Source organism: Carassius auratus, unplaced genomic scaffold (genome assembly GCF_003368295.1).
Source record: "Carassius auratus strain Wakin unplaced genomic scaffold, ASM336829v1 scaf_tig00002951, whole genome shotgun sequence".
Taxonomy (NCBI): Eukaryota; Metazoa; Chordata; class Actinopteri; order Cypriniformes; family Cyprinidae; genus Carassius; species Carassius auratus.
Genome location: NW_020523497.1, coordinates 990679 through 1006028, shown reverse-complemented (window position 1 = coordinate 1006028; position 15350 = coordinate 990679).

The following is a 15350-nucleotide window of genomic DNA, read 5'->3' as shown; positions in this document are numbered from 1 at the left end:
CTCAAATTTGGCAGAACCTATTCAAAAATAACATCCCACACCCATCAGCAAGGTGCTAAACACCACCAATACCTACATCCCCCCATAATGACATTTCCGCTTCACTCATTTGCTCTCTCTCTCTCTCTCTCTCTCTCTCCCCGGATGATCCCACGGCCTTGCTGTGTTGTACAGTGCATTGGGAGAGCAGGGGCTGTAATGCAAAGGCATTGATTATGGCTGATAATTCAGAGCTTTGATGTGGATAATGCAGCCCATCTCTTCCTGCACTGGCTGTGCACTCCCAGCCCCTGGGGCCACAGAGGATATTGGGTTTACAGACACTGCTCAGTCTCTCTCTCTCTCTCTCTCTCTCTCTCTCTCTATATATATATCACTCACACACACACACACACACACACACTCTCTCTCTCTTTCTTTTTCTATCACCCACACACCATCTCTCATGCCCACTTGTATGTGCTTTTGACTTTAGCTAGATACAGTATTTTATTATACATCTTTGCATTATAATTACATTATAAGGTGCATTTTATTTACCATTAAGATGATTATTCAAGAGGAAACATTGAGGTTTTTCTCTCTTGGTTGCATTATGTATGTGTGTGTGTTTGTTTCAAGGTATACCTTATTCTGGGGAAATATGTCTCCACATATATGACAATATCCACATTCCTTATCCTTGTGGGCACATTTTTATTTTATTTTATTTTATTACTGGAAATGTTAACCTCTCACCCCCTCATTTTTTTTCTCCACTAGAGGTATGTAATGTATGCTAAAAAAAACATCCAGATAATATGCCATTTAGGGAATGCTCACAGAATGTATCTTTTAGCAGAGGTTTTGTTCACTGATAAACTTTTGAGGGCCAGTTGTGGCCTAGTGGCTAGAGAGTAAAACTTGTAACCCACAGATCATGGGTTCTCAGTACTGAAACTGTAGGTGGGGGAGTGAATGTACAGCACTTTCCTCCACCTTCAGTAACCATGACTGAGTGCCTTTTAGCAAGACACCGAACCTCCTGTTGCTTCCTGGGTGCTGGAGCAAATGGTTGCCCATTTTTCTCTGTATGTATGTATTCACTACTCACTGATGTGTGTGCTCTTGGTTGGGTTAAATGCAGAGCAGATTTTTTTTTTTTTTTTTTTTTTGCCGTTTTATCCATTTATTTCGATAGGACAGTAAGTGAAGAGGAAGCAAAGTGTGTGAGAGATAGGGAGACAAGATTGGGAAAGGTCCACGAACTGGGACTCGAACTCGGGACGCCTGAAGCGCAACAGTGCTACATGTAAGTGCTCATCAGTACTGAAGTAATTTAACATTTTAAGACTAACAACACTGTGTTCTCGTTTTTAAATATATTCACAGTTTAGTAATAGTCTAATTATAATTATTATTTAGGGGTGTTATGGTCATTAAGACAGAATTTCAATGTTGTTGAGCACAGTCCAAATGTAGTCCAATCTCTGCAATTTGTGATGTTTCCTTTTTTTATGAAGGGGCGTTGACTAGGCGGGTGAGAGCAGAAGATTTCAAAAGTCTAAAAATAAGGGCCACCCTAGCATGAATGTGTGTGTGTGTGTGTGTGTGTGCTGCTTCCTCTGAGAATGCGTGTGTGTGTGTCAGGATATGTTTTTTTTTCTTGTGTAAATCATGTGTTCCATGATCTTTTTTTCCTCTGTTTCTCCAGTGTGTCTCCATTGTATTTATTTAGTTGTGTCTGTTTGTGTCTGGAATCCTTTGCATGCTTGCTTTTTTTTCACAGTCTGTTTTTCCCATTTCCTAGAGACACTGATCCATGTGAATAGGCGCAGACTCGTTTAACAAAATAATTTTTTAGCTGACCTAATCAATGCTCAGTTGGTGCTGCTTTTGCATAAATAGACAAATGTCATGCAAAATATGGTTTTTGTATTTTTTTTTTATTTTTTTTTTTTATTTCATTTTGTATTTCAGATGTAAATAACACACAGTTGTGTGTCTTACATGCCCTTTTGTCTCTGTGGATTTAAAACAAATTTTTCAGACTCTCAATACTGTAATTTGTCTCCTTACAATGTCCAACCTACATACACAGTAGTCCTGTTTTTATTTTTATTTTAATTTTTTTAAATGTATTTTTATTTTTTGAACATTTTAATTTCCCACTCAATTTATTATTTGATAGAAATTACACTTTTTACCTTGCAGGAATAAAATTGCCAATTCATTTGTTAGGGTTATTTTTAGCTAGTACTTTATGTATTAAATCCTATTGACACTTTTTGCATATTTTGACATAATTATAGCTTGATTGGAAATGAAAGTGAAGACATTTGCCAAGAATGGTAACTCATACTCGGAATTGGTGCTCTGCATTTAACCCATCCAAGTGCACACACAGAGCAGTGAGAAGTGAACACACACCCGGGGCAGTGGGCAGCTATACATAGATCCAGCGCCTGGGAAGCAACTAGGGGTTCTGTGCCTTGCTCAAGGGCACTTCAGCCTTGGGTATTAAGGGTGGAAGAGAGAGCTTTTAATTCACTCCCTCCCACCTACAACTCCTGCCAGCACCAAGACTCAAACCAGCGACCTTCTAGTAACTAGTCCAGGTCTCTAACCATAAGGCTGCCCATCTGGCAACATTTAAATGCTGGAATCAATAAAAATATTATGTTTGGTGGGGGAATTTCTGAACATGAATTGAACTGAATTGAATTTGAACTGATGTAGCAAACAAGATTTTAAGGAAGTGAAATTATAATGAATTGAAATTCAAATAAATGTATGGAATGCAATTGTATCACTAGAAAAGCAATATTTGGAATGTTCTGAAAGCATTTACAAGTCCTTGTAGATTTATAGGCCTTATGGACAGAGAGAATGATAGGTAGAATGATAGATAGATAGATAGATAGATAGATAGATAGATAGATAGATAGATAGATAGATAGATAGATAGATAGATAGATAGATAGATAGATAGATAGATAGATAGATAGATAGGTGAACTGAGGACATCTTGAAACTGCTCAACAGAGACTTTAGCAAAAGCTTTGAGTAAGTTTTTCTGGATGTGCTATTAGGTCCTGTCCACTCTACACTCAACAGTGAGAGAGACTGATTCAGACAGAAGTGCTTCCGCCCCAGGTTCACATTTCCTCACTTCTTGCTGCACTTCAATAATTAATATTCATAATCGCATATCATGTCAGCAGAACACCCTCAGCTTCCTCTGCGGAATGACTGATCCCATCACCAACATCATTTTCCATTGTCACATCAGCATATATTAATAGTTTTATTCTACACTGTATACAGCTAGAGCTGGCCAGCCTCCTGTCACACGATGTCAGTGGGTGGTGACTTAATACAATTATGAATAAACGTAGCAAAGGAACAAACTTTTTGCAATATTCTATATTTTTGGTCTTGTCATATTGCTGTAGACGAATTCTTCACTTTGGATTTCGTATAGTTTATGTGTGTGCCTTTTTATACTAACTATCAACAAGGAAACACTGTTCAATATTAATAAAATGAAACTATATTGTAATTTATCTATATTGCAATACAACTATATTGTAATTGCATTATTTATTAAAACTATATCACATGAAAGTTTCATCAAATTTTATGATTTTCAAATATTTTTAAATGCTCTTTATATAAATATATATATATATATATATATATATATATATATATATATATATATATATATATATATATATATATATATATATATATATATATTGAAAAAAAAATATATATATATTTTTTTTTAATTTTTTTTTTTTTTTTGCTGTTGTTAGTGGAAATACTGTGTAAGTGTGCTTTTTTACACACAAAAGATGTTTTGAAGAATGTAAATTTTTTTGAAAATTATCATGTGTTGGTTGTTCAAAATATGATGCTATATATATATATATATATATATATATATATATATATATATATATATATATATACACATATATATATATATATATATATATATATATATATATATATATATATATAACAATTTTCAATTAGTCATAAAAATTAACATTTTATAGTATTATTGTCCGGTTTGACAGGTCTGACATTGTTTGTATTCACTGTACGGAAAAGAGAAGCTTGGACCATCTACCTCTTATAATCTAGTGTTCTATATTGAAGAAAGAGATTCAAAACAGGTTTGGAACACTATGAGGGTCAGTACACAATAGAGTTGGGTTTGCAATAGTGAATAATCAATTTTAATCAGTTTAAATTTTGATGAACCAATATCGATTATTAAATTCCAAGATCTTTTAGCCTATGCTTTTTTTTTTTCTTCATGTCATGTCATGTCTATGCTATCAGCTATCATTTCCAATTTAATGGCTAATAAGTCTGATCTCTGAAAGTCAATAAAAAAGCTTGTCACACTACATTATAATTTACCTCAGTGACCATAACACACTGAGACTACACTTAATTTGATGTGTTGACTAACACACTAAAGCACATGTAAAGTACACAAACGTATTATATTTTAAATGCACTAAATTGCAACGTCATTAATGTGTATTTGAGGTTTTTTTTCTCCCCTAAGGAAAATTGACGCCGTACTGTATTGGACATATATTCAAATTAATCGAACTGAATTGGGAACTCTGACTCAATCTAATCACGTAATTTGTGTCTATAGCATTATCTTGTAAAGAAAGTCAGAATTTGATGTTTGCATGAATAGTTTCTTTAAAGTCTCAGTGTATCTACTTTGAATGACCTGTTGACCCCCTTGCTCCTATAACTATGGCTCCTGTCAAGGGTCAGTGAAGTCCTCTTCGCCCTCGCCCCTCACATACACAAACTCACCTGACATGGAGACCTCTTTCGGACCTTACCTCCATCGTCAGCCATTAGCTGCCACTTTCTCTCAGCCACTTCACATTTCTTACTCTGTGCTGCTCAGTTTCTTAAGAAATGTGCTTGTCCGTCAAGTCATGGTTTTGATGTGGGGGGGGGGGGATTGGGGGTGTAGACATTTCCTATCCTTCTTTTTCCTTCCTTTCTATTTCCGGTCATAAGCCTCCTGACCTCTCCAGGGGAAAGGTGAGCAACTGCTTTCATTTGTGCCATCTTTCCACATGCTCTCAGCCTCTTTTCAGTCTATATACCTAGGTTTTGTAGCCTACACTAAATAAATAAAGGTACAAAGGTACAGGTCTGCTGTCACTGGGGCGGTACATTTTCAAAAGGTACATATTTGTACCTAAATTGTCCATTGTGGTACCTTAAAGATGCATATTGGTATTGAAAGTGTATATATTAGAACCTAATAGGAACAAAAGTGTACCGCCCCAGTGACAGCTGTTGTACATTTATTTCTGAGAGTGTATCTCCAAACTAGCATACCCCTAAATGTTGACAGTTTGAGCCATTGTCTCGGACCCCAAACAGAGTATGTATTAGGACATACTAGACTCTCAAAGTGTTTTCTCTTTCATACTCATTCATTAAGTTTTGTCTTTCATTATATCTTCCCATTTCTTCCTCTGCTTTCCCTTTATCTGTTTATGAGACAACGAACAGACACAGGTCTGCACTGTCTTAAAGATGTTCTTAAAAGGGCATTCTGGAAACTCTCGTTCTTCCTCCCTCGATCATCTTTCTCAATCATACTTAATGCTGTCTTTCCCCTCACTCCATCCATCTCTGTCATCCTCTTTCTCTCTTTCTCTCTTTCTCCTTCGCTGAGCCTTTGCTGATGCACTCCTGGCCATTAATAAAAATTTTATACATAGTCAGGAAGTGCATTTGCAGCGGGAGTGGCTGGAGGCTCTCAGGACGGCAGGAAATGAGCCTCTGGCTGGCGGCCAGCTCGACTATTCCAGGGGGCCAGTGGCTTGGCCAATCAGAGAGCTCTATTAACTTAATGGAATATGGATACTTCACCCCCAAACTATTACATGGTGCGAAGGGGGGACAGGGAATGCATGTTTGTGTGTTGTGAGAGGAGTTTTGGGGTGTGTTTTGATGGCTTGTTGATGTGTGTGTGTGTGTGTGTGTGTGTTCACATCTTTGCCCATATCTGTGCAATGGGGTGATGATTTGTAAGTATCTCCATGTGTGTACGGGACCAGGCTGCCAGAGGGGCAGTGGGGAAAATAGGGGGCATTAATTGTGATCAGATACAGACTGTGGTGTTTATGTAGCTCAGTGGTACAGAGCAGGAGGATGAGATTGTTTTTGAAGTAAAAGCTCCACTTGAGTGTGTGGGGTTAAGGCTGCTTTAAAAATGATACTTTAAGGATTCTGCAAGAATGGCTCAGTCTGCTTTCTGGGGTTTATTTTAAAGGGACATTTCATGGACACAATTTACCATGCAACTTTAATGAATAAAGGGTTCAAAATGATGCAGAAGTACTATAAAAGTAACACAGAAGTGATTCATATGACTCTGAAATTTCACGTTTTTAGTGCAAAATCTTTACCATTTACTGCACTTTTATTCTTGTAGTTATAGCAGCTTATAACAAACTAGTCTCGCACAAGAAATATGTTCAGCATTACAAAATAAGGTGGATAGTGTCACATACATGTTTATGATATTTTGATTGTGCCATTTACAATGTTGGGGTTAACACAAGTAACGTAAGTTACATAATCAGATTACTTTTTCAAGTAACTAGTAAAGTAATGCATTACTTAAAAATTTACAAGAAATTTACAAGAAAGAGTTATCTTTTTCAGATAAGTAACATACTGTAAGTTACTTTGTTCCCTTTCAAGGGAACATCGAACTGCGTCCTCTAGGGGGTGCTATGGGGAACACCTCATTGTGTCTGAAGCATACATTGAAAAAACAACAACTTCTTGGTCGGCGTCAGCTTCTGATGTCACTACCGGCATGACTATAAACAGGCACCGGGAGAACACGTCATTCTCTTCTCCGTCTTCACTTACTTATCTGTTCGAAACATGCATCTAAAAGAACTGGTAAGAACGATCTTTCTCTGTCTATCATGGCGACTACTAGCAAGCGTTTAGACAATGTGTGCATCCATGTCGCCGTTATTTGACACCCGATGACACACATGATCTCTGCGTTATTTGTTTGGGTGAAGAGCACACCTGCGATGAGGCAATCTGCATGCATTGTGAGTGTTTTTTTCAATGAAAAAGCTCCGTTCTCGTTCATCTCTCTTTCAGAGGAAAAAAAGGAAAAAAGACAGCCATCTGCTTTCCCCAGGTTCAGGACCTGCCGCTGCTGAGGCATGGTGGAGAATGAGCTTGTAAGAATTACAGGTGGATCTGTCTGAATGGTTTAAAGAGGGATTTTCCCTTTCGTGCTTGTAATGGTGGCGGATGAGAGAGAGCCTCAGGAGGATGATGTTATATCTTATATATATATATAACACTTTCTGATACTTAGGTTAGTTGTCACGTACGGTGTACAGGAACGAGAGAAGGAACCAATAGCAGGTAAGTATGTTTTATTTAGGGATAATCCAAAGGGGTAACAGTCCAGGCAGGGTCAAAACCAGAGAATCCAAATCAGAACATAAACAGGACAAGAACACAGGGCAAGGCAAAGCAAGGCAAGACAAGACAAGGCAAGGATGACGGACATGAATTAACATAACATTAAACAAGGACTCCGTAACACAGACTAAGACAGACTGGGTATAAATAGACAGAAGGATAATGAGGGAACAAGAGAACGGTGGGGGACAATCAATTACACAACTAGGAGGAAGGTGACCAAATAAGGGAGGAGGAAGTGATCTGGTGACAGACACCGTGAGCAAGGAGGACATCTAACTGAGGGAAAACAGACAGAAACAAAACAGAAACCAAGAACACCAAACAAAGTCCAAGCAGGGCATGTTGAGGCGCCCACCAGGGCGGAGCAGAAGACCACCACAGCCATGTGGTCAGGGCGACTGGCCCTGGCTCCGGAGAATCATCGGCAACTGGCCTTGGCTCCGATGGATCATCGTACTCCACGGGAACATGACTTGACTCCTGAGAGTCTACGGGAACCTGACTCGACTCCTGAGAGTCCACCGGTACCTGACTCGACTCCTGAGAGTCCACCGGTACCTGACTTGACTCCGGAGAGTCCACTGGATCATGACTCAACTCCGGAGAGTCCACCGGAACCTGACCCGACTCCGGAGAGTCCACCGGAACCTGACCTGACTCCGGAGAGTCCACCGGAACCTGACCTGACTCCAGAGAGTCCACCGGAACCTGACCCGACTCTGGAGAGTCCACGGGAATCTGACTAGACTCTGGACTGTCTGTGAAGACACGAGGTGCCTTGGCTTCGGGCACTGTCTCTGGAATGGCCTCAGGCACCGCCTCGGTATCGAGCACTACTTCGGCCTTCGGAACAGCATCGGTCACCTTCTCGGCCTCCAGAACAGCATCGGTCACCGTCTCGGCATCCAGAACAGTATCGGGCACCGCATCGGGCACCACCTCGACCTCTGGAAAAGCATTGGGTACCGCCTCGGCATCAGGCACCACCTCGGCCTCCTGAACAGCATCGGGCACCGCCTCGGCATCGGGCACCACCTCGGTCTCTGGAACAGCATCGAGCACCGCCTTGGCATCGGGCACCACCTCGGCCTCAGGAACAGCCTCGGGCACCGCCTCTGCATCGGACACCACCTCGGTCACCGGAACAGCATCGGGCACCACCTCGGGCACCGCCTCGGGGACGGCAGCGGTCCGCTCGGGAATGTCCTCCTGGACGGCAGCAGCCCGCTCGGGAACGTCCTCCTGGACGACAGCAGCCCGCTCGGGAACGTCCTCCTGGACGACAGCGGCCCGCTCGGGAACGTTCTCCAGGCCTTGGGGAACGGTAGGCGCCCGTCTCCTCGTCTTCCGTCCTCTATGACGGCGAGTCGGTGGCACCTGGACTGGCGACTCAGGCGTTGAGTCGGCCATCTTGTGCTGTGGCACTGGGTTGGCGGCCATCTTGTGCTGTGGCGCTGGGCTGGCGGTCCTTTTGTGCTGTGGCGCTGGGTTGGCGGCCATCTTGTGCTGAGGCGCTGGCTCAACAGCCATCTTGTGCTGTGGCGCTTGGCTGGCGGCCAACTTGTGCTGTGGCGCTGGGCTTGCGGCCATCTTGTGCTGAGGCGCTGGCTCAGCAGCCATCTTGTGCTGTGGCTCTGGGTTTGTGGCCATCTTGAGCTGTGGCACTGGGTTGACGGCCATCTTGTGCTGAGGCGCTGGCTCAGCAGCCATCCTGTGCTGTGGCTCTGGGTTTGTGGCCATCTTGAGCTGTGGCACTGGGTTGACGGCCATCTTGTGCTGAGGCGCTGGCTCAGCAGCCATGACGTGAACCGTCTTGGGAATTTCTAGGATCCTTGATAGCGTAGCAAAATAATCCAAGAATGAGTCAGCGGCCATCTTGGGCGTCGGCGCTGAGCTGGTGGCCATCGGGTACTGTGGTGTGAGGCTGGCTTCCATCTTGCCTCGTGATGTGAGTTTGGTGGCCATGCACCGCAGCGGCGCAGGGTTGGCGGCTATCTTGTGCTGTGGCGTGGAGCTGGCGGCCATCTTGTGTTGTGGTACTGGGCTAGCGACCACTTGGTGCTGTGGCACTGGGCTGGCGGCCATCCTGGGTTGTGGCGCTACCATGGCGGGCGTGCGCTTCCTCTCACCTCTCCGTCCGCCATGGTGAGAGGGTGGCTCTGATCCATCCCACATGAGCCCCGGGTTGAAGGGAGGCCATGGTTGAGAGTGGTGCTGAATCTCCTCTCGACCACTCCCTCCTCGGCGACCTCCCCTGGTCCCCCGGAAAACCACCAGGCGAGTTCCCTCAAAACCCCCTCTGTCCCGCTCTGTGGCTGGGGATGAGGCATGAGCAGACATACCGCTGGTTCTCTGTTTGACGGAGTCCTTCTGTCACGTACGGTGTACAGGAACGAGAGAAGGAATAAAAGTATGTTTTATTTAGGGATAATCCAAAGGGGTAACAGTCCAGGCAGGGTCAAAACCAGAGAATCCAAATCAGAACATAAACAGGACACGAACACAGGGCAAGGCAAAGCAAGGCAAGACAAGACAAGACAAGGCAAGGATGACGGACATGAATTAACATAACATTAAACAAGGACTCCGTAACACAGACTGGGTATAAATAGACAGAAGGATAATGAGGGAACAAGAGAACGGTGGGGGACAATCAATTACACAACGAGGAGGAAGGTGACCAAATAAGGGAGGAGGAAGTGATCTGGTGACAGACACCGTGAGCAAGGAGGACATCTAGTGGAACCCCAGGGAACAACAACCCAGACACTGTGACATTAGTGCTCTGCTGGGTTTTTACCCAGGAAAAGCAGGAGATATTTGAGGATGGTGAAGAAGCTGAGACTGAGCCTTCTCAATTCTCCTGCCCTGTGTATGTAGAGCTGTTGGAGGTTATGGATCACGCCACGGCAAAGTTGGACTTGCCATGAAGATGCACTAAACAAGGTGACGCTGTGAGGCCACAAAAAAAAAAAAAAAAAACATCGATGAGCATTATTTATCTGACCATAGCCCTCAAGCTCAGGTGAGTCTTCCATTTCTTTATGATCTCCATTCAGAGACGAAAAGAAATGAAAGCGGACGTTTTCTTCCCGCATCCATCAGTTTCGGCATAAGAGTTGTGCCGACATCAAGGCGATGCGCGAAAGAGGATGCCCACTGTAGAAAGAGCTTTCTATCTGTGCGGGAGACAACCTCTCTTAATCTCCCTCCTTGCCATCTAAGCCCCTTCAAGAAATACATCTGGCTTAAATGGCAAAGCATATGCAGCAGCAGGTCAGGTTGTGGCTTTATTACACACAATGGTGGTGCTTCAAGCATATCAGGCTGATCTGCTAGGCAAGGCAAGGCAAGGCAAGTTTATTTATATAGCACATTTCGTACACAATGGTAATTCAAAGTGCTTTATATAAAAGAAAGTAAAATAATCATGAAGAAAAATAATAACAAAAATAAAACAAGTAATTTTAAAACTTTTAAAATGATTAAAACATTTAAAAACAGTTAGAAAATGATTTCCCATAAAAATAATAATAATAAAACAATAATAAAACATAAAACAGTGAAAATATAGTGCAATCAGTTCGGACATTGCACAGTGCTCATTCAACAAATGCACAGCTAAAAAGATGCCTTTTGAGTCTAGTTTTAAATGTGACTAGTGTTTTAGCACATCTGATCTCTTCTGGAAGCTGATTCCAACTGCGGGCAGCATAGTAACTAAAGGCAGACTCCCCTTGTTTTGTGTGAACCCTTGGTATTTCTAACTGACTTGATCCTAATGATCTGAGTGCTCTGTTAGGTTTATATTCAGTGAACATATCTGCAATATATTTCGGTCCTAGGTCATTTAGTGACTTATATACGAGTAAAAGTACTTTAAAATCAATCCTAAATGTAACTGGAAGCCAGTGTAAGGACCTGAGGACTGGTGTGATATGCTCAGATTTTCTGGTTCTAGTCAGAATCCTGGCAGCAGTGTTCTGGATGAGCTGCAGCTGTCTAATGGTCTTTTTGGGAAGGCCAGTGAGGAGCCCATTACAATAGTCCACCCTGCTGGTGATAAAGGCATGAACAAGTTTCTCCAAGTCTTGACTGGAAACAAAACATTTAATTCTTGCGATGTTTTTTAAATGATAGTATGCTGATTTAGTTACTGCTTTGACATGACTACTGAAACTAAGGTCTGTCTCCAGAATCACACCAAGATTCTTGACTTGATTTTTAGTTGTTTGACCCCTAGAGTCAAGGTATGCATTCACCTTGAACACTTCATCTTTGTTTCCAAATGCAATGACTTCAGTTTTTCCTTGTTTAACTGAAGAAAGTTCTGGCACATCCAATTATTAATTTCTTCAATGCATTGGCAGAGGGAGTCAATGGGGCTGTAGTCATTTGGAGATAAGGCTAGGTAAATCTGGGTATCATCAGCATAGCTGTGATAGGCAATCTGGTTCTTTCTCATTATTTGACTTAGTGGAAGTATATACAGGCTAAACAAGAGCGGTGAAAGAATTGACCCTTGTGGGACTCCGCATGTCATGGACGTCCACTTAGACTTATGCTCTCCTAGACTCACATAATAGCCTCTCCCTTCTAAGTATGATCTGAACCATTTGAGTACCATCCCAGAAAGCCCGACCCAGTTTTCCAGTATCTCTAGTAGTATGTTATGATCGACAGTGTCAAACGCAGCACTGAGATCTAGCAATACCAGCACCGATATTTTGCCAGAGTCACAATTTAAGCGAATATCATTTATTATCTTAATGAGTGCTGTCTCTGTGCTGTGATGTGGTCGGAAATCAGATTGAAAATTGTCCAGGTATCCATTTGAGTTTAAGTATTTGTTCAGCTGATTAAAAACTACCTTTTCTTTAATTTTGCCTATAAAAGGAAGATTAGATATTGGTCTAAAATTGCTCAAAATTGTGTTATCAAGATTGGTCTTTTTCAGGAGGGGCTTTACAACTGCAGTTTTTAGGGAGTTTGGAAGTGTCCCAGAAAGAAGTGAGGCATTCACCACTTCTAAGAGATCTGCTTTTAAGCAGTCAAGCACACTTTTGAAAAAAGATGTGGGAAGTGTGTCAAGACAACAGTTTGTCTTCCAGAATTTTGCTATCAATTTTTTCAAAATTAGACATAGTATCTTTTTGATATTTTGGCCGAATCTGTCTGACCTCTGCATTACTTGAGGATGTGCTAATCGCCTTCCTGATATTTATGATCTTCTCAGAAAAGAAAGAAGCAAACTCATTGCATTTGCTGTCTGATAGCATATCAGTGGGAATCTGACTTGGGGGGTTTGTCAGTCTCTCAACAGTGGCAAAAAGAGTACGAGTGTTATTTAAGTTAGTGTTTATAAGGTTTGAGAAGAAGTTCTGTCTAGCTGTGGCTAGTTTCACATTAAAAGCATGAAGGATGTCTTTATAGATGCTATAGTGAATTTCAAGTTTTTCGGCTTTTCTGCATTGTTTTTTCATAGTCTGAACTGCTGTTGATCTTCTCCAAACTGATTTCTGTCTGTTTGTTTTCTTACTGACTATTATTGGTGCAATATCATCAATAACATTCTTAACTTTTGAGTTGAAGGAATCAAGGAGAATATCAACAGAGTCTGCAGAAATGCTTGGTGTTAAAGATATAGCCTCCATAAATTGTACACTTGTGTTCTCATTTATGCATCTCCTTCTGACAGAGACAGATCTAGATTCAGTGGTAGCAGAGATCAATATATCAAAGAAAATACACAAGTGATCAGACAGTGCTACGTCCTAAATAACAATGGATGAAATGTTTAGACCCCTACTGATGATTAGATCCAGAGTGTGTCCACCTTTGTGTGTGGGTCCATGCACATGCTGAATCAGGTCAAAGGTGTTTATAACCGTTATCATTTCTTTTGTAGTTTTGTTTTCTGCATTATCTATGTGAATATTAAAATCCCCTGCAATTGCAAAACAGTCAAACTATGAGGAAATTATTGATAACATTTCTGTGACCTCTTCAACAAAGGCTGGAGAGTATTTTGGAGGCCTGTAAATAATAATAAACAGAATGCGTGGAGCACCTTTCAGCAAAATCCCTAGATATTCGAAAGACAAGTACTGACCAAATGACACTTGCTTGCATTGATAGACATCTTTAAATAGAGCAGCTACACCCCCACCTCTCCTAACAGTCCTGCAAACACTCATGTAAGTGAAGTTAGGAGGGGCTGCTTCATTTAGGATTGTTGCACTGCAGCTGTCTTCTAGCCATGTTTCATTTAGAAACATAAAATCCAGATTGTTTGTGGTTTTAAAGTCATTGATTAGAAATGATTTATTTTTTAGTGAGCGAATGTTTAAAAGTGCTAGCTTGATGGCAGTGCTATGTGTCTTTACATCAATCTTAGTTTGATGCATAATAGGCCGCAGATTAGATGAGGGTGCCCTTCGGCTTGAGAAGGCCTTAGACTTTCTATCACGTGATAAAACTGAAATAGAGAAAGCTACAGGCACACTGGGTTCCTGCTTGTTCAGTAGGCATTTGTTAATGTCGCTGTTATTATAGCGGGGACCCGACACATATCACTGAGAGCTGCTATCAGTTGTTTTTGGTTCACCTTCAGCAGATAGAGGGTTTGGGCCCTGGCGTTGTGGCAGCGGTCGGAGAGCTCTCATAGGAACAGGGCCCACAGGCTTTGGTGGTTGGGGGTCCCGCTGTTTTTTAGTTGATATCTGCGGGCTAGCAGCGAATGAGTGGGAGAGTTTAGTCCCAACATACACCAATTCCTCCATTTTCTGTGAGAAGCACAGAAGTGGAGATGCTGGAGAGAGGGATAATGTGTCTGGTGAGATGGGCTGTGTCTCTGGTGTTTCCGGTGGCTGTGATGTGTTGTCCTGGCTTCCCTGGCTGTTTTCCAGAAAGTCGTCCTTGGTTGATGAATCTTGTAGCTGTTTTGATACATCACAGTCAGTCTGTGAGGAGCTCTGTGGGCAGGGCTCAGCAGGGATAGTGTCTATCAGCAGTGATTGTTTTGGCTGCATGTTGTTATCAGTGTCCTTGTGGGATATGTCAACCACATGATGACTCGGACCCGGTGTGTGTGTGTGCTGAATGGATTGACACACTCTGCTGAAGGATGAAGAATATTGTCCTTAAACACTCTTGCAGTTTGTTTGGGTGGAGGTCATCCGGTTTAAACAATTGTCTATGGCCCCAGAAAAGATTGAAGTTGTCGATGAAATTTACTCCTTTTATATTACAAGATCTTTGTAGCCATGTGTTCAGCCCAAGCAACCGTGAAAACATATTTGTTCCCCTTGCTGGGAGTGGTCCACTGATGAACGACTGAACTTTGAGTCTTTGAAGTGTTTCAAAGAGTTCAATGAAGTCCTTCTTAAGGAGTTCTGACTGCTCTTTCCGAATATCATTCTTCCCCACATGGATGATGATTCGATTTGCAGTTTTGTGCTTCATCAGAATGTTCTGAAGTTCCTTGTTCACATCAGAGACCGTTGCTTGAGGAAGGCAGCATGTTGTTGTAGTCCTGCTACGGATGTTTCTGATAACAGAGTCACTATCAGAGTCCTTGGCTCGGCTGCGCTCTGAGCTGAAAGCCGCTGTCTGCTCGTCCTTGAGCGCCTGTTAGTAGCGGTGTTTGCTGCTGGCTGATCAGATCCATATTTAAATACATTTGGGGATTCCTCACCCACATTTATTAATGCTTGAAATCTGTTCTCCAGATGTATAGGGGGTGGTAGAATACCAGTATTTACAAGCCTTGTCATAGTCGAATCTGGGGTAGAGGAAGCCAACGATTAGTGTGGTGATCAGTTTCGGCTTGTTCCTCTACACTT